Source organism: Ovis canadensis, chromosome 3 (genome assembly GCF_042477335.2).
Source record: "Ovis canadensis isolate MfBH-ARS-UI-01 breed Bighorn chromosome 3, ARS-UI_OviCan_v2, whole genome shotgun sequence".
Classification (NCBI taxonomy): Eukaryota; Metazoa; Chordata; class Mammalia; order Artiodactyla; family Bovidae; genus Ovis; species Ovis canadensis.
The window spans coordinates 197143525-197169786 of record NC_091247.1 but is presented as its reverse complement, the minus strand read 5'-3'; the positions used below and the strand labels follow the sequence as shown (position 1 = coordinate 197169786).

The 26262-nt window shown below is 36.8% G+C and overlaps 1 protein-coding gene across 18 annotated transcripts in view; it reads right to left on the bottom strand.

Moving 5' to 3' along the window:
* Window positions 1-26262, bottom strand: part of SOX5 (SRY-box transcription factor 5) — a 1143569-nt gene that overhangs the window by 727312 nt on the left and 389995 nt on the right. For all 18 annotated transcript variants that reach the window (XM_069581248.1, XM_069581229.1, XM_069581234.1 and 15 more), the window contains one exon: window positions 22537-22597. The gene's annotated coding sequence lies outside the window, so the exon portion shown is untranslated. The remainder of the gene's footprint in view (window positions 1-22536; window positions 22598-26262) is intronic.

Here is a 26262-nt window from a genome sequence, read left to right as displayed (position 1 = left end):
ATTACAATCATGCCTATTCACAATGAAAAAAACTGAGACAAGTTAAAGCAACTTACCCATTTGGAAATCATAGACTTTGTAAGAGCCAGCATTAAAAAACAGCTCTTTTGACACATGAGCTTATGCTTTTTCTACTATATAATGCTGTTGGCAGGATAAGTTTTGAGACTAATGGATGAAATTTATGCTTGGTCTAGAACTAAATTACTCTAAATTTTGTTTTACCATTTCCTTGTTGAATAAATAATATAACAACAAAATGAAAAAAAAAATGCTTTCAACCCAATAGGGATATAATAGGATAAATACTTGGTACAGTGTTTTTTGGACCAAATAAAGTATCTTCAAGAGTAATACATCAAATGCAATTCTTTTAATATGGATGGCATCCAGTAAATGTTGATTTGATAGAATTTTATCTTCCTGTAGATTACAAAAAAAAATGATCATGAGTGAAATATCTAATTCAAAACATGGCCATCAAAATTATGACATATCAAAATATTGCTCTTAAAATCAGAGACATATCCTTCTGCCTTACAAATCCAAATTTAACAAGCTTATCAATGGGAGAAAAAGATTGACATTTAACATGGAAACGAACCATGTCATTCTTGGACCCAAACGAAACTTTACCAGTTTTTAATTCTAAGTGAACTAACACTTCTCATGTTCTCTTGTGATTCCCTCCTCAAACCCAGCAAGTGACATTCATCTTCTCTGCCTTCTGGAGTTTTCCTCCAAGGTAAAGGAGGTACCCTGGGACTATATCTCAAAAAGCAGCCCATGTCTGTCCCCATATTTGTTGATCCTCACATTATTATTCATTTCTTTTGTTCCTTTATACATGTCTCTCCAAATATGAAACTAAACCCATGTAAAAAGGATGGAACATAAACCATTAAGGCAGGCAGAAATAATGTCCATCTAACAAAACTGTTCAGTTCTATTCCTGTACAGCCTAAGGAAGACTAAAAGCACACAGAACTTAAAACCAAGGAGAGATCCACCCCTCAAAACTACAGCCCCATATATGCAAGTAAAAATGACAATAAAACCCCAAACAAACAAATAAACAAAAACAGAACCTGCAGGAAGACACTGGAAGGCATAATGCAATTACCAGATTTGGAAACTGACCAGGACACCGTGGTTAAAACTCTTTCTGCTACAAAGCTTCCGAGGAATCTTTAATGACTACAAAATGGTTAGGGCTTCACGTCCACACCTCATCTGAAGGATGATGGCAACCAGCAGTTAGTCCTCCCTGCCCTCACCCAGGGACCAGAGTCAATTCTGACTCAGAAAATAAAGGGCCACCTACAGAAATCACTAGCAACGTTCGCTACCCTTGGCTGCCTTTGCTAACTGACCTACGTGAAACAAATTACTAAGCATCTCAAATATCACTGCCATATTCTAATTAAAATACACAGTGATATCATTCCTCATCTCTCTGTAGATTTATGAATTAATGCTATGCACACTCCTTGGGTAAAAACTGTGAAGTCCTACTCCTCGGCTAATTCTGAGTAATGAGTATGCACCTATCAAGGAGGCTTTAGATGACTACTGTTTATACTCTATGTATGCTTACTATCACACTACCTTATTTTTTCCTCATATTTTTAAGAAACTGACTCAAGTGCAGTAATTAAAATACATTACAGTAGTGCAAGCGAAATTTGGAGCACTGCCAGCATTTTCAAGAACGTATAATTTTCCTTCTCAGAGGCAAAAAAGTAGTTTTGACATCTTTGTGCAAAACAGTCACTCACAGTTACTTACAATTTCAGGAAAATCACTGTTTTAATCATGACCTTTCAGCTGTCCTTGATTGAAAAAAAATTGGCCACCTACAGAAATAATTCTGTTGGGCCTTCATCTCTCTTCTGATTGATGGCCTCATGTGGTTCTACATGTTCACAATTACAAATAAAACTATATAAAACTGGCAGAGCTTAGCTTCCATCTAAGTAGATAAGAATAAAGTATTTCTAATTGACAATAATGGGGACATTCTTTAAGTGACATCTTTCCCATGTACCTGTATCAGAATCAAACAGTACATTTCTCTCTGATTAAATGTGTATTCTTTGGGTCACCATTCACTACAACCACTAATTTAGCAACCATTGTGTAAAAGACATTGTATTATACTCTGTTGGGGGTGATAGGATATGAATAAAACAGTTTCTGCATTAGAGAATCTATTATCTGATGAAACCTTCAACAGACTAACTACTATGTAATAAATATGGACACTATACATATACAGAGGAGCCTGGCATGCCATGGGGTCACAAAGAGTCAGACACAACTGAGCGACTAAGCACATTTTCACAGCTCATACATATATGTGTCGAGATGCCTGCTTTCACATACAAAGACACAGATAAAAATCCAGTTTGCTAAACTATATTTATATGAAAAATACACTTCAGGGACAACAGATCAATATTTATTTGCTGCTATTTAGTCGCTAAGATATTAGAAGTCCTGAAGTTGTGGTCATCTCACACATTAACAAAGTAATGATCAAAATTCTCCAAACCAGATTTCAACAGTATGTGAACCATGAACTACCAGATGTTCAAGCTGGATTTAGAAAAGGCAGAGGAACCAGAGATCAAATTACAACATCTGTTGGATCATCAAAAAAGCAAGAGAGTTCCAGAAAAACATCTACTCCTACTATATTGACGACGCCAAAGCCTTTGACTGTGTGGATCACAAAAACACGTGGAAAATTCTTCAAGAGATGGGAATAGCAGTCCACCTGACCTGCCTCCTGAGAAATCTGTATGCAGGTCAAGAAACAACAGTTAGAACTGGACATGGAACAACAGACTGGTTCCAAATTGGGAAAGGAGTACATCAAGGCTGTATAGTGTCACCTTATTTAACTTATATTCAGAGTTCATCATGAGAAATGCTGGACTGGGTGAAGCACAAGCTGGAATCAAGACTGTTAGGAGAAATATCAATAACTTCAGATATGCAGATGGAACCACCCTTATGGCAGAGACTGAGAAGAACTAAAGAGCCTCTTGATGAAAGTGAAAGAGGGGAGTGAAAACGTTGGCTTAAAACTCAACATTCAGAAAACTAAGATCATGGCATCCAGTCCTATCACTTCATGGCAAATAGGTGGGGAAAAAATGGAAACAGTGACAGACTTTATTTCGGGGGGCTCCAAAATCACTGCAGATGGTGACTGCAGCCATGAAATTAAGATGCTTGCTCCTTGGAAGAAAATTTATGACCAACCTAGATAGCATATTAAAAAGCAGAGACATCACTTTGCCAACAAAGGTCCATCTAGTCAAAGCTATGATTTTTCCAGTAGTCACGTATAGATGTGAGGGTTGGACTGAAAAGAAGGCTGAGCACCGAAGAATTGATGCTTTTGAACTGTGGTGTTGGAGAAGACTCTTGAGAGTCCCTTGGACTGCAAGAAGATCCAACCAGTCCATCCTAAAGGAAATCAGTCCTGAATACTCATTGGAAGGACTGATGTTGAAGCTGAAACTCCAATACTTTGGCCACCTGATGCAAAGAACTGACTCATTTGAAAAGACCCTGATCCTGGAAAAGATTGAAGGCAGGAGGAGAAGGGGACAACAGAGGATGAGATGGTTGGATGGCATCACTGACTTGATGAACATGAGTTTGAGTAAACTCCGGGAGTTGGTGATGGACAGGGAGGCCTGGAGTCCTGCAGTCTATGGGGTCACAAAGAGTCAGACACAACTGCGCGACTGAACTGAAGTGTTAGTCCATGAGTTTTTCAATGGAAATTAAAACAAAGACATCCTGCTAGTAAAAGGTTGTTCATACATCTACCTTATAGGCAACAAAACTAGAGCTGGCATTCAGGACCCCATTAGAATTTTATTGTAGCTCTGTGAGGTTGGAAAGCTTTCAGGAGTTCAATATTAGTCAATATGCCAAAAAAAAAAAAAGACTTGAAAATATTTTCTCTCTATATTCAATTTCTATGAGTAATCCTCAATTCATAACATTATGCCTAACCCAGAAATTAATTGAATTAATCAATAGAATTATCTTCTTAGACATCCCTTTGTCAACTATAGGAGTTTATAGACTAGAAAAAACAGTTTAGATTCTTTAGGTAGTAGATGTGATTGCAAGATCAGCTATATTGAAAGGCTGGCATTAGAAATGGCCATGGTATAGTCTTTAAAATAATGTTTTGGAAAATTACAAAAATTAAGTCATCTTTATCTCTAAAACACTAATGAATTATCTACTAGCTGCAAGTTAAAATAAATTGCTTTATAAAGACAACACTAAAATATGTATGTGGTCAGGTAATGAATACTGAATATCATGTGAAATTCTATACTTAAAATAGTCATCTTTTCAAAAACAAGTAAATTCATATTTCTGGAAATAACCAACTTGTTCATAAAGACAAAATCTTAAAAATCCAGCTCACTTCCTGTTGCTGAAAAATGATCTTAACATATAAACTAAGAGGAGCTAACAATTATTCAGTTAATTTAGGCCCATTTAATACTTTCACATGAAATAGTAAAATAAATAGAGCAAAAGATTTTATACTAATTAGCTTTATCATACATATTTACTTTGCGCATATAATAATCGTTGGCAAATTTATCATTAAGAAAGGAAAGAGAAGAATGCAATATACGTGCCCAATTAAAATTAATAAGAGTTAATCAGTATGAGAGAAGGTTATACACCTAAATGATCCTAACTGTTTAACTCTAGTTTATATTCACAGTTTCCCAAATTTCTTTTTATGGAGCTAAACCAAATTGGATGAGAATATATACAATTGATTTCAGTGTTAAAAGTCTATAAATCCTTGCTTAAAAAGAATTCAATTAACTAAATTAGGAAACACTGGTGTTAGGGATTTATTAAGAATAAACCCAAAACCCTCAAGAACTATCTGGAGTGAATGTAGTCAACCTAATTGTTTACATATTTTTCAAACATAAAGCCACTGATGAGTGTTTATTTGGTTTGTCCCAGCTTTGTACTACCTACTTTGAAGCACACGGTTCTTATATATAAAGTATTTGAAGATCAATTTCTTATCACAACAATAGTATATTTATCTTAACCACATTCACAATGATATAATAAAACAATTCTCTGTACTACAGATGTCTAAAAACAGAATAGCATGGCATTAGCACTGAGCTAGTCAGAATTCCTGTGAATTATCATTCTATTGCAATATATCTTACTGACATAAACTCCACAAAAAAATCCTTCATTTTCTAAAGGGAGAAACTGAGGTAGCAGAGAAAACACTAGTAAATTTTTTGTCAAAGACAGATGGATCAGATTTTTTTTTAAATCCACACTACAATTTACTGTAGTTTTCAACCAAATACTCTCTCACAACTTAAATGTCAACCTCTTGTTTTTATTCAAATGTTGCGATAAATGAGTAAGTAGTTTCATAGGATTATAGTCTCATAAATGCGAAAGCATACTACTTCCTGCATATAATACTCTGACTAGCAATTTTTTTTTTCATCATGGTACATGATGGAACACATACAACTCAGAATGGTCTATTCTACAGGAAAACATTTCTATCCCTATAACGAGTCATTTGTCAATTAGCATTTTGGAAGATAGAGGCAGGGTTTAATCACTTGACAGTTTCTCTAAACTTGGGTAAGGTTGCCTCATTTCCCCATTTCCAGACCAGTTTAATATCTCCTTATAAGCGGGTGTGTGCTAAACATGTGCTGAAGATTCTATAGAAAATATCCCATCAGAAGATAGATATCTTTCCATTCAAGAGACATACATATTTGTGTGTGTGTGTGTGTGTGTGTGTGTGTGTGTGTGTGTGTGTGTGTTTTAATAAGCATAACCATGCAGGAGACCTGAAGAAACAAAGAAACTGTAGGTTTGAAAAGAAACAAAGTTTGGTTTATTTTAAATAATAAAAAAAGAAAAATTTGGTTTCTTTTAAATAATTAAAACACTTCCTGTTCCTATTCTTATGCTATAGGAAAACGCAACATGTCCGGGAGATAGAGAAGTATGGCGGAGAACTCTAACTGACCAGCTGATATGCTTTCCCAGCAATCAAGTAGAACGGTTAAATGCATAAACAGAACCCTACTAAAAGCACTCAGATATAAGTAGAAACTTGGGGGAAGATTCAGTGAAAATCCTTTCAAAGGGGACAGCTCTGACTGTTTTGGCCGCTTTTGTTCTTTGCTGTTTGTGCTTTTCCTATGTCCTGCCTTGATGTGAGATAGAGCTACACTGCTAAAGCCATACCCAGTCTCTTGTGATCTTTAGAATGAGGATGTAGCCCAAGTGTGGTGGAAGAGAAAACTAGAGGGAGTCCGGATCCCTCAAAGGATGGTGAAGCAGCTTGCACTGCATCTGATCCTCTTGTATAGTTAAAGAAAAACTACCTTGTTCAAATTACCATCACTCAGGTTTCTATTAGTTGAAACTGAATAATTCCTAAGCGATAGAGACTCAGAATTTGGTGGCATATAAAATCCTATGGTGCCCACGTATGTGCTTCAGGGTTGCCTGCTCTCTTATTTTGCATCAACTTGCTCATCTGTAAAATAAGGATAATAGCGATACCTTTCCCAAAGGGCTGCTCTGATAATTAAGCAACATAATCTATCTGACATCATAAATCAAGATCTAAGTGTTTAATGATTATTATTCATTATTATTAATTGTATCAGGCTACCACCCTAGAAGAGGGCAGCTCATTCATGATTGAAAAGGAGGCAAAAGTCAGCCAACAGAATATGGTAGACAGGGAGCCCAGACGTTTTACCAAAATGACTCTCCAACACGGGGACAAAACAGTGTTGAAGAGAAAGGGAGGGACAGAGAGAGAGAAGAGTGGTGGTTTGAATTTATGGAATTTGGGACTTTCCTGATAATCCAGTAATTAAGAAACTACCTTGCAATGCAGGGAATGTGAGTTCAATCCCTGGTCTGGGAACTAAGATCCCATACGATGCAGAGCAACTAAGCTCATGTGCTGCAACTACTACTGAGCCCACATACCACAACTAGAGAGTTCATGCTCCACAAGAAAGATTCTGTGTATCGCAACTAAGATGCAGCATAGCCAAATAAATCAGGACTATGTATCAGTCGTGTCTGACTCTTTGTAACCCTATGGACTGGGGCCTGCCAGGCTCTTCTGTCCATGGAATTCTCCAGGCAAGAATACTAGAGTGGGTTGCCATTTCCTTCACCAGGGGATCCGATCTTCCCAACCCAAGAATCAAACCTGCGTCTCCTGTTTGCAGGGGGATTCTTTACTGCTGAGCTACTGGGAAAGCCCATAAATAAATAATAAATCTATGGAATTCTTTTCTACTTAGATAACGATTTGCTATTTTTCAACCAGACCTTCAGGATGCGGTACACACTTCGAAGCCCTCCTTTCCATAAAATGTAAACATACTCTCTAGCTGTTTATTAGAATCTCCTATTTATGATCGTGTTTGTATCTATTGTGTCGAAGAACAATAACAACTAATAAACTCTGTGTGATCTCACTGTGCACCCCATGAGGATAATCTGTGTCTTTTCTCTTTACCACTGGGTTTCCTGCATAATGTTCTGTGAAATAATAATACTATGTGTTAACCCCCCATTCCTTGTATGAAAGAAAGTGAGGAAAGTGAAGTCACTCAGTCATGTCTAACTCTTTGTGACCCCATGGACTATAGCCTGCCAAGCTCCTCCTTCCATGGGATTTTCCAGGCAAGAACACTGGAGTGGGTTGCCATTTCCTTCTCCAGGGGATCTTCCTGACCCAGGGATGGATCCTGGGTCTCCTGCATTGCAGGAAGACCCTTTACCGTCTGAGCCACCAGGGAATCCCACATATCAGTTCAGTTCAGTTCAGTTCACTTGCTCAGTCATGTCCGACTCTTTGCGACTCCATGTATAGTCTTTCTCAGATGAGTCACAAGAAACCGGAAAAAAAAAAATCTACTTTTACGTATGGAAAACCATTATTTATGTGAAACAGTGAAAGAATTTGAGGGTTATGGGCACTTGTAACTTAGAAGGAAGAGTCACCAGGGAGAAGAGACCTCAGATGCTAATATGAGGAACTCACATTCCTGCTCCCACAGGTCAAGAGCAGGTTAGGTTGGGGTGAGAATGGGAAATCGTATAAACCCCTCTGTTTCTGAGGCCTGCTTTCTGAATGGCCCTCTGTGAGACAGCAGCCTTGTAGCAGACATCCCATGACAAACTGAAGTAGAGAGAAAGGGCACAGATATGGCTACCTAGAGGGTCAAGGTTGCAGAGGCTCTGAGGTCCCCTCTTTACTTGCCATGGCATGGGACTTAGCTGACGGGGAATGCTGATGCTCTGATAGGGGTCTCACCAAGGGTTCTGATAAAGAGATGCAGATGGAAGCCTCAGCGTGGCCAGTATGACTGAGGCCCCAAGAGATGCATTCAGGGATGGGTGCCCACGACTAGAGATCATGACAGGACAACTGTACAACTCATCTTCCCCAGCAATGAACAGGTGAGGGCTGGAGAGCAGACATCACTTCTCACCTTTCCTCCCAACCCTTGAGCAGTTAAATATATCAACAGCCATTTCCCAAAACCAAAACACTGGATTGGTTATTTCATAACCCACAATTAAAGCACGCCACAATTTTCAGTTGTAAGGGCCAATTCTCTCTGAGTCATACATCAAACCAATTAAATCTAGAATTTCTATGCCTGAAAGGATGGCTTCTAATGAAAAAGGTGATTGCTCCCGTCCTCTGCATCCATTCATCTCTCTCTCTGTTTGGTAAACCAGGGGGAGAAGTTCAACTGCATGGCTTGGAAGAGAGCCCATGCCAGCAGATTGTGCTGGGTAGAAATAACACTAGTCTGTCTAGGTAAGATCAGTGCCAATGGTTCCAACTAAAATTAGAAAAAAGAAGACAGTACCTTGGCTCATGCTTATGTTGGAGACAAGACTCTAACTCCTACTAAAGCCAAATGATGGCAATTCAATTCCTGCCTGCCAGTTGCAAATCCCTACACTACCACTGCAGTACTATCAAAAGACATTTGCAATCCAGGGCACCTCTCAGGAGAGAAGTGATTTCTCAGGTTAGTCACTTAATGGATTAGCAGTTCAAGTGCTAGCAACTCAAAGGTATGCATGTATTCGTTCTGAGACAAGAAAGGATTTTCCAAGCCTATTGGCAGACCACCAAAAAAAAAAAAAAAAAACCCTAATAGAACCTTATCTATCTGAGGTAGCAGAGGATATTGTTCATTTATTAATTGCAGTGTAAAATAAAAACTAATCAAGGAGGGAATAAACTCACTCTCTTCACAAAACATCAACAAAAGACCCAAACACTTTTCATGCATTTCAACAAATATAATTTTGCTCTAATCTCATACGTGTCATAAGGCACCATGCCGTAGTGCAAAGAAAGCTGGGCCTGAAATCAAGAAATCTGGGTTCATTTTCTGGCTCTGTCGCTTATTAACTGTGTAAAATGATGAAACATTTAACTTCACTGAGCCTCATTCCTTGTCTAGAAAATCAGAGACTTATTAATAGGTAAGCATCACCTAGCACTTAGATTCAGTATTAAGCTCTAAATCAGTGATCAGACTAAAGTTTACATTTTATATGGTCTTTATAAATCTCTTAAGTCTTTAATAAATCCTTGATTTGGAAGTCAAATATATGCAACAGACAAGGAACTCTTCAGAAATGTGTTAGTCGCTCAGTAGTGTCCGACTCTTTGTGATTCCCCTAGACTGTAGCCTACCAGGCTCCTTTGTCCATGGAATTATCCAGGCAAGAATACTGGAGTGGGTAGCCACTCCCTTCTCTAGAAGGAACTCTTGATCTAATGGTAAAGAACTAAATAGGGTTTTGTTTTGTTTTGTTATCTACTCTGTCGTGGAAATATACACATTCATGAATAGGACAATATTTGTGTGTCTTAGCAGATACCATGATCTTTTTGGCAAATGTCAGTCATATAAAGACTCTGACATCACTCAAAGTATTCTTCAAAGGGAAGATGGAGGAACTTCTTCAATGTCCCAGAGTACTTTGGGAAGCTAAAACTCTCAGGGGTTGGATGCGATAACACGCTCAGAATATTCATCCCAAGGTCTCTGTCAGATTTCAGCTGCTTTTCATTCTACATAGGTAAGAACGCTTTTCATTCTACATAGGTACTATTGCCTCTAACTCCACTCCCAAGATTCTCAAGCAACCCTACAGAATTTTATTCAAATTACCATAATGCTCAAAATGCTAATTAACGTCACAACAGAGCATCAGAACTCCACTGCTTGCTATTCAAGCTCCTTTGGACCCGTCCTCTTCCAGTGAGTGTTACCCAGCCTAGGAAGCGGATATCTAGTCCCCTTGGTTGGTGCTGGACTATCAAAGAACCATCTTCACTGAAGATAATTCATAATCTGGCCAAAGGATAATCTCTGCCCTGACTATTGGCAACAAAGTTCACATTTTATTTTCACAGCTTACTCTTGGGATTCTGGGCAAGTCCTACAATCTCTGTGTTAAATGCTATTGATAATGATGCTTCTTGAGTACATTTACTAGCAGAGTTATGTATCTCCAAGTTTGGCAAAAATACTTCCACTCCATACTGTACACTAGCGTGGAAGGAAAAATCTATACTTGATTCTCTTTTAAGTCACAGATCCCTCTGAAAAATCAAAGAGAATCAATCAATCTATTCTTCCATCAGGAAAAACATGTCCCTGAATAATCTTATTTGCAAAAATGCCATGTATATTAAAGGATTTCTCTGATGCTAGAAGGAGGTAAGTAAACTCAAGTGACTGTTCTGGACCAGACTACAAATTCTTTCTGTATTTATTAGCTATAGGATTTTGGAAATGTTGAATCTGGGTTTCCTCATTGATAAAAACATAGGTAATGAAATCAGTCTCCTCACCTACATCTTCCAAAGATGTTAAACATGAAATTTTTGAGTAGGAATGTATGTGAAAACAAGGTGCCTGTACACAGAACTCCATGCAATCACACGTTGCAGTCAATCCTTCATCCTAGCCCTTTAATGCTGTCATCAAGCATGTACAATACTACCACCACCTCACTGGCATCATCAAGCTCACCAGCACTGCCAAGCCCTGTTTATAACTGAAGACTCTGGACTCTCAGAAACCACTGACTGGCTGCACTATGTACTCTGCTCCTACTGACTTTCTAGTTTTTGTCTGATTATGATCTCTTCATACACATCCACTGAACTGAATACACTAGCTCTATCTTCCCTCTCTGGAAATATTTTTATACTCTGGAGTTTTACACCTACCCAGAAGATACTTGGTCCTTCACTGGCATTAAATCCTGATCTGTACTTGAGTGCTCCTTAAAATCATTGTTGTCGGGCTCCACACCTGACATCTCTCTCTACTCTATTGATGTGAATAGTTAGAAATCATAGTGCTAAGATCATTAGCCCTATTTTATTGGCAAATAGCCTAGAAAATGCAAAGGGATAATAAGTACCCTCAAGGTTTACACAGTGTATGACAGTCAGTTAACAGAATAAGACCAAGTTCACAGTGCAACATACATGATGCTCTATGATGACTTTTTGTTCTGAGAGCCCAGTAATGATATCCTCTTACAAAACAAACTTTCTTTTATGATAATAAAGAAGAATCGGTAATATATGCATACATCTTATTTAGACTTCCCCGGTGGTACAGATGGTAAAGCATCTGCCTACAATGCAGGAGACCTGGGTTCGATCCCTGGGTCGGGAAAACCTCCTGGAGAAGGAAATGGTAACCCACTCCAGTACGCTTGCCTGGAAAATCCCACGGACAGAGGAGCATGGTAGGCTACAGTCCATGGGGTCGCAAAGAGTCGGACCCAGCTGAGCGACTTCACTTTTCACTTTCACATTTTATTTAAGGTACATATTTAAATTTTTTTATTTTTCAATTTAACATTTCATTTTGAAATAATTTCACATTTAGAAAAAATTTCAAAAATAGTACTAAGTTCCCAGCTTCCTTGCATATTAACAAATATCAAATCCACAGCACAATGAGCAAAAGCAAGAAATTAACAGAAAACAACTGGCTTATATACAGACCTTATTGAAATTTCAACAATTGTCTCACTCAGGTCCTTTTCTTGGACCAGGAGCTGATATTTAGCTATCCTGTTTTCTTAGTCCCTTTTCATTTGGGACAACTGCCATTTTTATTTGTTTTGCATGACCCTGACACTTTTAAAGAGACCTGCTCAGTTATTTTGTAGCATGTCTGTTGGTTTACAATTGTCCGGCATTTCCTCATGATACAATTCATATTATGCATTTTGGGTAAGAAAATAACAAAAATGATTTGTTGTACCTTTCTCAGTGAGTCACACGAGTGGCACACGATGCTGGTTAGTCTCATTACTGGGGATACTTTGATCACTTGTTTTAGATGGTGTCTCGCAGGATATTCCACTCTAAAGTTGCTACTGTCCCCTTTGTAAATAGCAATCATTCTGAGAAGATATATTAATATTTGGACACTATGTAAGTATCCTATGTAAGTATCAGATTTTCACCACTGATTTAGCATCCAGTCTGACTCCTACCTGTGAAAATTATTAATGTGGTATTTACCAAAGAGTCATTTTCTATCTCCATCATTTTTTCTACAGTTATTAATTGATATTCTCCTGTTATAAAAGAGCTTTCCTTTCTCTCCCATTTATTATTTTTTCAACATTTTTATAGCATCATGGACTATATTGCATATAATCCATTATTATCATATTTCCTTGCTCTAATATTCCAGATGTAGCCATTGTGAGTCACTTCAATTTGACTCCTATGCCCTTTCCACATGCTCTCATCCTTTTTAAGTCATTCCCTACTTTCTTGAACCACAAGATGTTCCAGTTTCTCATCATATAATTTTCCTGTACTTGTGCTAAAATCATTCATTTCTACAAAGGTTCTCAGTGTCCTTTATTGGAAAATGATGCTTAGAAACCAAGATCTAGGTACTAGGAGTACTCATCAGTATTGAGGTATTATTGCTTTCACATCCTTCCAACAGACAGAGATAGAGAATGTATAAATGGATCCACACACAGACACACACACAATTATTTCTTTATAACACATACCATAAGCAACTGATAACTCAGATTCCAATTCAACATCACAGGGTTCATTCTAGCCTTCTTTTATGGTGAGAAAAATAGCCCTTATTATCCACAAGCTCCGGATAGAACCAAGAGTTCAGAAATGTTAACTTTCACCCCTGATTCTGAAAAACAGAATCATTAATCTATACTGTGTGAAAAACAAATTTTCTTATAAGACTTCAATAGTTATTCTTTTTTAATCTTAAATTATAAAATCAAAATTCTGTTTGGCAAAGTTACTCAAATTAACTCTTTTCCCCCTTCCCTCTTCATTTTTCATTCATATGAATACAATTTGCTACTTGTTTGGTTTTCATGTGAGGCTCCTTGAATATTGAAGCTCATTTTAATTAATTACTTATTTTTGAGTGAAACTCAGAGCTATTAAAAAAAAAGGAAATTCAGATAAAGCGTCACCCTCCTCTGCCACAATTTCTACTTTATTTTCATTCTATCAATACCCATTCACTGAGCCCAACCTCTGTAAGTAACAACCAATTTCAGGAGTCTCTGACTTAACATTTCCTATTTTCTCCAATTATCAGATATGTTTTCTTATTCCCCTTTAATTCTAGATATTATTTTTCTTTATTTTTTTTTCTCACTTAGTAGTATTGACTGAAAAGGACTCTCTATCCATTTATTCTTTTCACAGCAGCATGGTCCCTCATTATGAGGTGATGCCATAGTGCAGTCATGTATTCAACTACTCTCCTAGGTACAAACATTTAGATAATGTTTAATATTTTACATTTATAAACAATGCCACAATGACTAACTTTGGGCATGTGATTCTACATTGTTAAAGACATATCTGCAAGATAAATTCCTAATAATGGGACTGCTGGGTCACAATGGTGTATATATGTAGATTTGTTAGCCATCATCTAATTCCTGTCCAAGAGACTTGTACTAACTTTCATTCCATTCAGCAATGCATGAGAATAAAATCTATGTTTTTAACTGTTCCTCCAAATTATTTTAGCAGAGGTGCTGAGCAGCATTTGAGTATTGATTTATGCTCTTCTCTTCTCTCTGACTACAGGTATCATCTAACTATGGTACTGACAATCAAAGAGAAAGTTTACATAAATGTAAAAGAAGAGAAAGAAGGAGGAGCTGGGAAATCACTCTTGGAAAAAAATAGTTAGCTTTGACCACAGCAGCTCAGAGTAGAAATACAGAGCATCATCCCTTTAGAAGCTTAATAAACAAAGATTTTATAGAAGTTTTTTTCCCATGGTCAAGATTAAGCCCTGCCCCCTTTATGTCCACAAGACCAATAAGAAAACAACAACAAGTGGCAGACACACCGTATTTGAATTACCTGCTAACATTTCTGTCTTGCATTAGATTTAAATTTTGAAGTGGAGACCATATATTGATCAACCTATTTATCCCAACTCCTTGCACAATATTTAACATGTAACCTTCCTGATAAAACTGTGTTAGAAGTTCATTAATATAAAAATAAACAAACAAACAAAATAAAACAAACATTTTCTAAGTGCTCACTCTGTGTCGACACCATCCTTAATGTTTTACATGTATGGTCTCATTATGTCCATGTAACAATCAGACAAGGTTGGTTTTATTATTTCCAATTTATAGATGAGAAAACAAAGATTTAGAGAAGCTGTATAACTCGATAAAACTGATACATCAAGAAAAGAAAACAGCTGGGATTTGAGTGGGATTTGAATTGAGGTTTGCCTCAGTCCAAAGCACATTCGTCTGGCTGCACGCATGCTCAGTCACGTCAGCTCTTTGTGAACCTATGGACTGTAGCCTGCCAGGCTCCTCTGTCCATGGAATTCTCCAAGCAAGAATACTGGAGGGGGTTGTCATGCCCTCCTCCAGGGGATCTTTCTGACCCAGGGATCGAACCCACGTCTGTCTCTTAAGTCCCCTGCATTGGCAGGTGGGTTCTTTACCATTAGCACCACCTGGGAAGCCTTTTGCCTGACTGGCACTTAGAAACAGGAACCTTCCTGATGCTCTACATTTCACATTTATGTGGGTAAGTTCTTACTGTGCCCTTTGTAAGGCCAGAGCTAGTTCTGTATTATGGATCTCAGGCCAGCGTGTCACTATTAAGATGTTATGGGGAGGGAGGTGGGAGGGGGGTTCATGTTTGGGAATGCATGTAAGAATTAAAGATTTTAAAATTTAAAAAATAAAAAACTAAAAAAAAAAAAAAAAAAGAAGGGAAAGAAAGGAGGTACTTTAAATGGTTTCCGAATAGACTCTTAAAAAGCTTTCTGAGACTTCTTTACCTTTTGGCAAACAAAGCTTTGGCCCCTCTGATACAGGCACACATTTATTGCACCCTTGTGACTGTGGTTTATGTACAAGTATCCTATTAAAAGAGTTAAAAAAAAACTGAAATATGATTCCCTTTCCGACAGCAAAAGGAAAAATAAAAAGATGTTCTTTGCCCTCCTGTTCTAATCTGTGTTTGGAAGTCAAGCCTGCAGTTCCCAGAACTCTATCACCAGCTTGTTACATTTCCATAAATCTGTCCAAGAATACAACACTGTTCACCCAAAAAAAAAATGTAATATAAACTGTAAAACACATGCACTTGATACCTGGATCCAATTTGCCCTCATTTTGTATATACGTGAAAATAAAACGATGCTTTAAGTCTTTGAAACAACAATATCACATTATTTAGATAAGTGCCACCAAATCATTATTGAAATTCTGATAGCATTTGCCGTACTGGTAAAAGAAAATTACCTGTAATGCATAGTTTAAATAATTACTTTTAAACAAAAGCTTCTTTTCTACGTTGCTTATTTATCTTTTGAGACCAACTCAGCAGGGCTATGTATTTTATTAAAATTGCCTTCAGACTGCTAATGGCAGGGCGTCTGTTAGCACAGGAAAAGTGATGGCAGTTTGACTCCTATTCCTAATATTGGGAGTTAGTCCAGACACTTAAGAGCCAGAACTCTGCTGTGCATTTGACTATGTTATCAACACTTTACTTGCTAATGATACTAGTGACAGCATTTCAATATGATGGGTCAGACTTAAATAGGAAAGCTTATAATTGTGCTTGCAGAACCAAAGAAACTCCCTCCCCCCACACAAAACAATCCCTTTTATCAGCAGATCAGCTGGTGTTAAGCTTCATGACTGGGAATTATTTGGTAAGCTTCTGTTCAATATTTTCTCTCCTTCACCACTTCCCACCTTGAATGGAGAGCCTCCATCAGCACCTGATATCTACCCGTTTAGAAAATGACAACTGAAAGCCTTCCTGTGGAGCAGCAGTGTGCCAACTACCCAGCAGAAGGTCACACTGATGACTTCCCTGTGGCTTTTATTTTCCCCAGGGAAATCCGCAGCCAGGGCTGACTGCTTGCCAATATGCTGAGTGCCACAAACCAGCAGCGCTAAGAACCCCCCATCCTACTTGATGGGAAGCAGTAAGCAACTGTGCTGAACACCTGTGTCAGCTCCTGTTCCTGGGGACACCCCAGGCAAGCACTCATTCAGCATTCAGGGAGAGCGCTCCCTGCTTCAAACTGGCACGCCTGTCCAAAAACTTCTCAGTAGTCATATGATAATAGCTATGTTTGTCAGAGCTCTGTAACATCAGCGTGTTTAACTACTCTTAAGGAGGATGATTTAAATCATTCCTGAGTTAAGTATTTCACTACAAGCATCCAAAGGGAATCAGCACGATGAATGTATTTCCTACTGTTATAAATGTAAAAGTAACATTCACCATCACTTCCCCCAACCAACTTGAGGAAGAGCAGACATCATCTGAGATCTGGATGGTGTGATTCTATAGATGGACAAAATTTAAATCAATCAGCATTTTTCCTATAACTTATGGAGAATATAGGCTAAATTGAGCCAGTGAAAATTCTAGTCAAGAATGGACAGAGGAAAAGTTAATATAATTAAAAGACTGACGTGTGCCACAGGTTAGGACTCAGTAAGAATATATGAATGAATGAGCCAGCAAATTAAGGAACACCTAAACAATTTTCAATATATCAGAAAAAAAGTTTCATAATCCAGAAACGATTACATTCTAGGGGGCCAACTGACTGTGTACTTAGTGTTTATGATTTGCAGACCACTCCGGCAGGACTTGTGCAGAAATCCAAAATAAATGAATAAATAAACCAAAGCCTACTTCAGAACCACGTAGTTTGTCAAGCAGCAAAACTACAAGTCAAACATCAGAGTTTTTGCATGCCGACCATTCCATTTGGTCTTCTCCAAAATTCCACATGGCATTCAAGACTGTTGGTCTTTCAGGCTATTTCCTCATTCTAAACTGTTTTCTAAAGAGGCAACTTTTACTATTATTTAATCTCATAGAGCTTCATCCTCAACTCCCCTGCCTGGTCCCAGTATCTTCAACATATCAACACTGATATTTCAAAGGTACAGACTCAAAACAATTCATGTACTTCCCATCAATAAAAATACATAAATAAAGACAAAAATTTTTTAGATTTCCTGTACCAGTGAATTGCAAGACTTTTATTCCAATCACTCAAGGTTAAAATATATCCCTTATTGCACCAGGAAATCTAGCCCTATTGATTCCATCTTAGGATTCCTGCTCCTATCTGTCCCCAGGTTTTACCATCTTGGTCCTGACTTTCTGGATCTCTTGCTTAACAACTACAATAATGTCCCACCATCCCCTTTCAGCTTCTCCCCTTTCAATCAACCTCATACTACCACTATATTAGTTAGTTAATTAATCCAAGGCACAGAACTGATCACCACCCATATTCCCTTAAAAACAAACAAACAAAAAAAATAATGGCTTCCCAAGTCCTGTTGAACTAAGTCTAATCACTAGCATGAGATTCCAAGTCCTCTTTACAGACTTTGAATTGTAAAGTCTCTTTATGTTGTAAAGAGCCCACCATATCTTTACAGTCACCATCCCCCTTTTGTATATACTCTGTGCTGTATCCAAACAACCCAAGCTGAAAAAGACACTTAAGACACCAGGACCTTAATATATATATATATATATACACACACACACACATATATATATATATATATATATATACACACACACACACACTAATATATTAATGTATATTAATGTATAATGTATACATACTTAATATATACTAATTAACTAACCCCTACCAGTATCTAACATCTCTGCTAGGAAAATCACAGGCATCCTTAAAGATTCAGCTCAAATACTGTTTTGTCTATGAAACTTTATCTTTTCTAAAAACCCTTATAGAATGCCAGGTTGCAGATCTTATGTAGCCTTTTTGACATTATGTCTCACACTGTAATATTTGGTTTTGGATCTTCTAGCTAAACTCATTTAGCACGTGCTATGAGCAAAACACTTTGAAAGATATTTTGGGGATACACTGGAAACTAAGATTCATTCAGCAAAAGGCAAATGAGAAAAAAAGTTTAAGTGGAGTGGAGTCATTCAAGCAGTTGGATGAACTCAAGAGCCAAATGAGATAATGACTGATAATAACCACATGGATTTAGTGTAAAGGCGATTACTGATGACTTTAGCAAAGACTGGCATGAGAGAAGTAGAAGAGGATTGAGGAGCAAAAAGAAGAAAGAAAATGGAGACAATAAGTTAAAACTTTAAGGATATATATATATATATATTTAAAAGAAAATAGATTTTCTATATTTATTTATGAAAATAAAATACATGTATTACATAAATATTCTAATAGCTATATAATAAAAATCTAAGCTTATACTCCTACTTATAGTTTTAAAATACTTTTTTAATGCATTGACTCAGAATTCTAAGTCAGAATTCCAGTATTCTTGCCTGGAAAATCCCATGGACAGAGGACCCTAGCAGGCTACAGTCCATGGTGTGACAAAGAGTTGGACATGACTGAGCAACTTCATTTTCTTTCTTTTCTTTCTCAGAATTCTGAAACATTTCTAGTAAATAGTCATTGGGCAGTTGGAAACTGCTGCTGTCAGACAGATAGGAGAAGGCAACCCTAGCTCCTAAATTCCTTTTTTATAATCATTTTGATTCTTTTGGGGCTTCCCTGGTGTCTCAGATGGTAAAGTGTCTGCCTGCAGTGTGGGAGACCTGGGTTCAACCCCTGGGTTGGGAAGATCCCCTGGAGAAGGAAATGGCAACCCACTCCAGTACTCTTGCCTGGAAAATTCCATGGACTGAGGAGCCTGGTGGACTACGTTCCATGGGGTCACAAAGAGTCGGACACGACTGAGCGACTTCACTTTTCACTTTGATTCTTTGACATGATAGCAATGAGAATTTTAGAAACAACCTTTCCTTCCAAATATCAACATACCTTTTTCTGAATTTTTCTGAAAATAAATATGAACAATTTCCTCTGTTGTTTATAAGCATCCTTATTTTTTTCATTTATATAGTATATATATAATGGTCACATCTAAAATGATTCTTAATTCAACCAAATTTGATTTACACACGGTGCATACTGGTTCAACAAATGTAATGGAACTGCAGAGATAACAGTAGCAATGCAATTCTCCTTACGGGAGAAGCAGTGCTGGTTACTTAGCAGGCAAACACAGGTTAAAGACCCTAAGTCATCTGGCTGGTAAATTTCAAAGCGGATTCCAGAATTCATGCCCTATAGGTCCTATGAAGGTTTTAATATTTTTTAACTATTCCACATTTTCTTCTTATAAATAGCCTTATGGGTCATGTGATCATTACAATAAACCATAACATAATTTTCAAAAATTCTCCCTTACAACTGGAAGATAAAATTCATGACTTCTATGGACTTATACAACCTAATTTCAGTTAAAATTAAAAATGACAAACAAATGGGAATTTCAACTATGCAAAGCAACTAACCAAAGTTACACAAACTTCTTTAGAAGATACAGAAGAAACTTCTGGTATATATCCTTGTCATTAATACAACTATTATGAAACAATAAGTTGTTATACAAAACCCAAGAACATGATTATAAATCAAAGGAATTTTACAAATTAAGGACACAAAAACAAAAGGTGATAGCTGTACTACTTAACATGAACTCCTTGAACACAGTCTCATCAGTCAAAACCTTAATCAGATAATGCTGCCCTAATCATTGTTAAAGTTTATTTTCATTCATAATTTGTATTCTGTATATAAAGAAAAAATTTTTAATGTTTTACCCAACCTGTAAGCCCAAGTGATCCTTAAACCATGCAAACTACATCAGGCCCTTTTATTGGCTAAAGTCCCCTTAATGATCCACATCTCACTCAGAATAATAGTCAAGGTCCTGCTGCAGTCTACCAGACCATATATAATGAACATCACATCACGCTTTCTCATCTCTTACTTGTCCACTCTTCACTCTCCTCTGACTCTCCAAATACCTTTCTTGACAACCCTTCAACAGCATGCTCCTTATACTTGTTCTTCCCCATGACTGTGAATCTTCACTCCTACCTCTAAACACTTCCCCCTTTCATGCTGCATTCAGGTCTGCGCTTCACTCTCTCCTTAGCAGAAAGGCTTTCCCTAGACATAGTACCGGATACAGTCTCCCATCATTCTGTATTTATTCTGCTTTGTTTTTTCCTTAGTATGTATCCCTATTAACATATACATTAAAATTTTCATTTTAGGTTTTCCTTCACTAGAATGAAAGCTCCAGGAAGAAAGGAACTTCTGTTGTATGAATGAATGAATGATCATCTTTTCATTTCATCCAACTAAATAGGAAACGTCTCCAGAGACACAACAGTAAAAAAAAAAAAAAAAAATCTTATATCTTTGAATATCAGTGCAAAGTGAAGTACAAGTATCAATGGCATTCCTTATCAAAATATATTCTGGTGAAGATGACATAGGATGATGATAGTTTTTTATCTGCATGTACAATGTTGGGTGCAGAACTGTTTGAGTTCCATAGCTGTAAAGCCCACAATGTACTACATCTGCAGCACGTCAAGAAACACGGATTTATCTCTGCTACTAATATTTCATGTGACCGTGGGAGGCAATGTAGGTTTGTAAAACAGGTGAATTAGACTGAGGCTCTCTCTATCCCTCAAGACTATCAGGGATCTATGAGATATTTGTCTCTTCCTTCTTGATTTTGCTTCCAAACACGTAAAGCTCAAACAACAACTGTGTTCAATTTAAGGTCAATATATACATAACAGCCAGTATCCAAGAAAATTCACTGCCGTTGGTTTCAATATGCTTCTTTCTAATGCTTAGTCCAATGATAGCCACAGACTGAAAGTCAAGAGATGTTAACTGCCAGAAAACTCCTTATGAAAGTATCACCCAAAAGTGCTTCTCAACTCTTTAAGAATCACTGCAGACATACTTATAAACCCAATTTCTTGGGCATATCATTGTAAACACAGCTCTTTGAAGGACTCTTACCTAATTTAGCTAAGAGCAGAGATCTGAGTATATATGATGCATCAAGATGCACTTGTAATTATCTTTCCTTTAAGCTGGAGGGTAGTATTCTCACAAGATACATAATAAAAATCTGTCTAGTTCTTAATGCTAGAAAACGACTAAATCTCTGAAGCACCAAGCAGAAGAACTTTAAGCTTAGCTCCATTCTGAATAAACCATTTCACTTGAAGAGATGTGATCAGACTGAAGAACAAAGCCATTTATCTGTGTGATGAAACATGAAAAAAAAATACTGGTAGCTGCTCTCCAGGAGACCTGGGTGTGGAGACATTAAGTCAAGCTCCAGGAAACTTGTGGAAGCGGTAACACTGGAGGGCTTATAAGAGAGGACCCTCAAGCTTCTATAAATAACTAAGCCATAGTAGCAAGACTTATCACCACTGATTAAGACAACCTCAGGGAGGCTTCCCTGAAGCAAGAGATCAGCCATCACAAGTCGTCAGACTCGAAGAATATTGTGAGTTCTTGGAGGTGTCCTTGCACCAAGAGAATACAGCAGAAAAGAAAGGAAACTTGACTTTCCTGACCCAACTGTTCTCCCATTACAATTACATAGGTAATGATATTTTATGTGTTTTAAGGTTTTGATTCTGAAAAAGTCATGGAAAAGTCTTCATTTCAAAACTATTCACACAATAAGATAGATAACAGAAATCAGGGTAACTCTGAAAGGTAAGAAAATGTCCTCTGTTCCTGAAAATCTCTTCAAATTACTTTTTACCTTCAAATCTTAAAAAGAGAAGGCCCAAGTGCTGGACCTATTATAGAAAGGCTCCAGTAGTTAGCTGCAACACTGAAGACCACACCAAGTAATCACAGATAAGAAATATACAAGTGGCAAGAGATCAAGAATTTCAAAATTAATGACAAGAATGATCAGCAAATGATAATGCAATATTCTGACCTGCTGAGTCTCCAATCTCTCTCAATCCTGATGTCTTTGATATTATCTACTTCTTGCAATGCTGAGAAAAAGAAAAAAGAAAGAAATGTATTTAGTGATAAATCAAAATAATTTCAAAATACTTAGGTGAAAAAAAAATGTTACAAAGGGAATTAATCAAGATTTCTACTACATAACTTTGGAAGAAATATTAAGTAATTTCACTGCAAAACTTTTCTAGACCAGATTTATCCTAACAATGCAAAGTTGATTTTGCATCTAAATATCGAATAATATAACACATTTAATACCATATTAATAAAAGATAAAACCATTTGATCACTTCTATAGATGCCAAAAAGCATTTGACAAATACCAACACCCTTTCATGAAATAAACATTGAAAAAGCTTCCCTGGTGGCTCAGATGGTAAGGAATCTGCCTGCAATGCAGGAGACCTGGGATTGATCCCTGCGTTGGGGAGATCCCTTGGAGAAGGGGCTGGCTACCCACTCCAGCATTCTTGCCTGGAGAATTCCATGGAGAGAAGAGAGTGGCAGGCTACAGTCCATGGGGTCACAAAGAATCGGACATAGCTAAATGACTTTCACTTTCACTCCTCAACCTAATACAGAGCATCTAGGAAAACCTCAAAACTATCATACTTAATAGTAAAAGACTGACTGCTCTCCCCCTGCTATCAGAAATAAGACAATAATGCCCACTCACATCACTTCCTTTCAAGATTAAAAGGGAGGCTATGTTCAGGTATAAAGCACATCCAGATTGAAAAGGAAAAAGTAAATTATCTCTATTTGTAATCAATGTTATTTTTATCTAGAAAATCCTAAGTATTTATATTTTATTTTTAAGAAATGATTAAAAGTAATGAACATTATTAAAACTAATGTAAGGTTGCAGGATACTTGATCAATACATAAAAGTCAATTGGATTTGTATATACTAGTGATAAACACTCCAAAAGTAAAATTAAGAAAGCATTTCCCTTACAACAACATGAAAAAATAAAATGCTTAAGTATAAATTTAATAAGTAGAGGATTTGCATATTAAAAATTAAAACACTACTGAAAGAAATGAAAGAATATCTAAGAAAGATGAAAAGGCACCCTACATTCATGGATCAGAAAAGTTAATATTCTTAGCATGAAGTACTCTGCAAATTGATCAGTGTATCTAACACAATATCAAAATTTTAGCTGGCCTTTTTGGTAAAAACCGACAGACTGTCCTTAAAATTCATATGAAATGCAAGGGATCCAGTACACCTAAAACCACCCTATGAAAGAAGAAAAAGTTGGGGAATGCATCCTTCACAACTTCCAAACTAAAGCCAAAGCTACAGTAATCAAGACAGTGTGGTACTGATATAAAAATACAAATACAGATAAACGGCATAAAATTGAGAGCATAGGAACAAACCTTGACATTTAAGGCCAATCAATTTTGACACACCTGCCCAGACAATTCAATGGGGGCAGGGCGGGGGTAGAGAACAGTTACAGTATGGCAAAAAAATAAATAAATCTAGTCTTTGTTCCTGGTTCTTAACAGGCAGCTTTGAAAACCCTTGGAATTCCCTGAGTGATAGGTATGACTTCGTTATGCTAGTGAAATGACTCTTAAGAGGATTTCCAGACTGCTTGAGGCTGGGAGAGGATATCAGAAAAAGCAAGCAAGTGATTCGGGGGCTGGAACACTGAGACACCTCCCACCCCCAACTCCTGACCTTCTCCCCTACACTGACTTCTAAGGGGAGGAGACTGAGAGGCTGGAGACTGAGTGTAACAATGACTAAGCCAACCACGCCTATAATTATGTCAGTAAAATCTCCAAACAACAATCTCAGAATTTCCTTCCTGGTGAACAGAATGATGTTCAAGGAGGATGGCACAAGACAGAGACTCTTGTACCAAAACCCTTTTAGACTTGTCCTCTACCTCTTCTGTTCATCTGAATCCCTTACAATTAAAGTCATCATAAGTAACCACATTCATGGATTCTATGAATCATTCTAGTACATTACAGAGCCTGAAGAAGTGTCATGGGAATTCCTAAGTCTATATCCAATTCACCCTGGGAAAAGTCTCCCTTGCCTGGGGACCCCACTTGTAGCTGTCTTCTGAAGTAAGGGCAATCTACCTGGGGACCTTACCCATTAGCTTGTGAGATCTGGCGCTAACTCTAAATAGCATCAGATTGATTGGAATGATGAACACATTGGAATATAATCATTTTTCCAACAAATGGTCCTCGAAAACTGGATATCCATATTCAAAAGAATGGAATTAGATTCATACTTCAAAATCATATAAAAATGAACTCAAAATGAATCGTATAAATAAATTTAAGAACTAAAAATCATAACGCTATTAGAAGAAAGCATAAATATTTGTAACCCCGAGTTTGTCAATGATTTTTCAAATATAACACCAACAGATAAAATAAATAACAAAAGAAAAAAATTGATAAATTGAACCACACCAAAAGACAAAATCTTTGTTTCAAAGTACACCATCAAGAAAGTGAAAAGGTAACCTACAGAATGGGAGAAAATATTTACAAATCGTAGATCTGATAAAGGACTTGTATACAAATATAGAAAGAACTCTTACAACTCTATGTTAAAAAGTCAAACAAACCAATTAAAAAATAAGCAAAGAATCTGAATAAACATTTTAACCAGAATAGATATAAAAATTGTCAATTAGAACATGAAAGATACTCAATATTAGGTAAATGCAAGCCAAAATCACAATGATATGCTATGTCACATTCACTGGGATGGCTATTTTTTAAAAAAGATACTAACAAGTGCTGCTAAGGGTATAGAGAAATTGGAAAAAAACATACATCACAGATAAGAATGTGAAATTCTTCAAGTGTTTTGCAAAATAGTTTGGCAGTTCCCAAAAGGTTATAGAGAGTTACCATGTGAGCCAGCAATTCCACTCCTATGTTCATACACAAGAGAAATGAAACATATGTCCATACAAAAACTTGTATTCAAATGTAATCCCACTTATAATAGCCAAAATGTGGCAACAGTCTAAGTGTCCATCAACTGATGAATGAGCAAACAAAATGTAATATATCCATACAGTGGCATATTATTCAGTCATATAAATAAACGAAGTATGTTACAACATGGATAATCTTTGAAAATATTATACCAAATGAAAGAAGCCAGTAACAAAAGACCACACATTATATGATTTCATTTTTAAGAAATGTCCAGAATAGGTAAATATATAAAGACACTGAGCAGATTAGCAGTTCCTTAGAGTTACAGGGAGAAGACACTTGTGAGGTAATGGGGAGTAACTTTAATGAATATGTAGCTTCTTTTTGTTAGATGAAAATGTTCTAAAGTTATATTGTGGTAATATTGAACTTCTTAAATTTACTGAAAAACACTGAATTGCACACTTTTAAATCAGTGGATTGTATAGTATATAAATTATAAATCAAAAAAGCAAGTTTAAAAAATTTCATAGATAAAGCAAAGGCACATTAACACATTAATCCCACATTTAAAAGGAAAATTAACCACATCTGTCTTGAAAAGTCTATGTTAAGATGATACAAAATATATTTAATATTTTGATAGGTTATTCCTTGACAGATAATATTAATAGCATGTCAAGATTAAATACCAATAATAAAATAAAAGGAAAGCGTTCTACTTTTAAACTAGTCTTCAGAGATTAGTCTTTCAATAGGACTT